This window comes from Pteropus vampyrus, unplaced genomic scaffold (genome assembly GCF_000151845.1).
Source record: "Pteropus vampyrus isolate Shadow unplaced genomic scaffold, Pvam_2.0 Scaffold142, whole genome shotgun sequence".
NCBI lineage: Eukaryota > Metazoa > Chordata > Mammalia > Chiroptera > Pteropodidae > Pteropus > Pteropus vampyrus.
This window is the reverse complement of record NW_011888923.1, coordinates 2,586,694-2,589,189: the sequence shown is the minus strand read 5'-3', so window position 1 is coordinate 2,589,189 and position 2,496 is coordinate 2,586,694.

Here is a 2,496-nt window from a genome sequence, read left to right as displayed (position 1 = left end):
CTTAACAATTTATGCTGGGGATTATTTCATATCTTCAAATAGATATTCCTCTCACTTATTTTAATTGAGGAAAACTTTTAATTCAGTATTTTGCACAGATCTTCAGTGTAATATTCGATAACTTTTGACAAATATATATGCAGTGTGACCGACACCTCAATCAAGACGTACATTTAATACAATAGATCAATCAAGAGGATTATTTAGATGGATCATCGCAGAAAGTTCTTATCGATGGGTCGTAGTATTCGTACCTAAACTATCTTGGTCCTTAACCTATCGCGGTCAACTTAGCGTTAATGTCTTTGTTGGAGTTACCCCTGATCCTCCCCAACACTTGTTGTGGTGAATCTTTCCTTCTAGCAGCTCTGGGGGGGGGGGCGAGAATTTCCTTGCGGTTTTAGTTTTCATTTTTGTGTCCAAATGCTGAGCATCTTCTCCTGTGCTTGCCCGCCATTATGTCACCTTTGGTGAAGGGTCAGTTCAAATCTTTTACCTGCTTTTTATTGAGTCATTTTTCTTATTACGATCGAGTTGTAAGAATTCGTTACCCATGTGGGATTCAAGAGCATTGGCAGATCTGAGCTCACAATACCTTAGCATCCAGAGAATGTTTGTACCATCCGCAGAATTATTCCCTTTCCCTTTTTCATTCCCTTTATCCTGTTTTTTTTTTTTCTCTCACTTGTTCTTGGTCAGTTTTATTGAGGGTTTATCAGTTTACTTATTTTCTCAAATAATCGACTTTCGACTTTATTGGTTTTCTCTATTGGATATTTTCCTTCTATTACACTTATTTATGTTTCTGTCATTATAATTTCTTTCCTTCTATTTTCTTTAGAGTTGGTTTGATTTTCTTTTTGCTTGCTTCTGAAGTAAAATCTTAAGTCATTGATTTTTCAGCCTTGCTATATGTATATCTCTGGCTATAAATTTCTCTCTAAACACTCTTTTAGCTAGAGCCTTGAAGTATAATATGATGTGTCTTCATTATCATTTAGTTTAAAATATTTTTCTAATTTCCAAATTTCCATCGTGATTTTTCTTTTGAACTACGGGTTACTTAGAAATGTGCGGCTTAATTACGAAGCAGCTGGAGACTTTCTAGTTATCTTTTTGTTATTGATTTCTAGCTTAATTGCTCTGTGGTCTGAGAACATACTCGAAATTATTTTGATCCTTTGAAAATTGTTAAGCCTTGCTTTATGAGCTACTGTATGGTGCGTTTTGGCAATCGCTCCACGTTCGTTCGAGTGTGAAGAAGGCACGTTTCGTTATTGTTGGGAGCAGTGTTTTATATCTGTCAATTAGGGCAATTTGATCGATTGTGTTGTTTGGATCTTGTAGATCCTGACAGATTATTTTGTCCGCTGGTTCCATCAGCTACTGAAAAATACGTCTTAACGCATCTCACGAGGAGAGCTGGGCCTTTGTAACTTTCCCATGTTTATATTTTCTCAATTTGGAATCTGAACTTTGAATATAAATTTACAGTGACCAGGAGTCCACTCTTATCTGCTTTATACCTTGGGCTTCACGAAATATTTTATCTGAAAAAAGTCCCAATTATGATAAAAAAAATGTTTGAAAATTGGCAGAGAGGGTTCCGAGAGGAAACACAGCTAATGGAATCTCCCAGCCCAAGAGCTAAAAACAATAGCAGAGTCCGAGCCTGTCCCCCGGCGACCCGCCCCTCCCCACCACGGGGCGTCCCAGGGGAGACCTTCCATTAGAAGGCCTAAGACTTCAAGCAAGAAAACTTTCTCTGGCTTTTGGAACAGGGAATTCAAATGCAAATGAGTCATACCCTAAGCTAATGTGTTCTCTTAATCCACTGAAATCAAGATAGAAATATAAGTTGTGTGGGAAGAGAAGGAACTTTCCAGAGACTCAGAGCAGAGAGGGACAAGCTGACAGAGAAGTGTGACAAAGTTGGACTCCGCTGACCACAGGCTTTCAAAGAACAGACCATCAGTGGTTCTTCTATGTTTGCGGTGACCACCCCCGCACCAGGGCCAGCCTAGGCCACAGCACAGGGGCTTCATGCCACTAGGTGCTCCCTCCAAAAAAGAAGGCCTTCTCTGAACAAAAGTGACCCCATCTCCCAGCAGCTATGGACTAGCTACACCACGTCTCGGTGACTCCTCTGAGGAAGTAGGTGACATGCTCTTGTGTATGGCTGTCCCCCTAAGCAGGGGTGGGGGGCAAGGCTGTCTTCTCTTTGGTGTGACAAGGAATCAGATTCTTAAATGTATACTGAGCACGAACCACACCTCAAGCTCTCAATGAGCCGCCACAGGGTCACACAGCCTTGCTCTGGAGGGACGTGCAATCTAATTGGGAGGGTGACGGTCTCATCAGCAACTGGAGAAGGCCGCGAGGGGACCCATGGAGACGCAAGAGCCAGACTCGTGTGCTGTGGGAACTCAAGAAGGGAGGACTTGGGGGAGGCTGAGGTCATCTGGAGGCTCCATGACAGGGCGGGGCTTGGCTAGA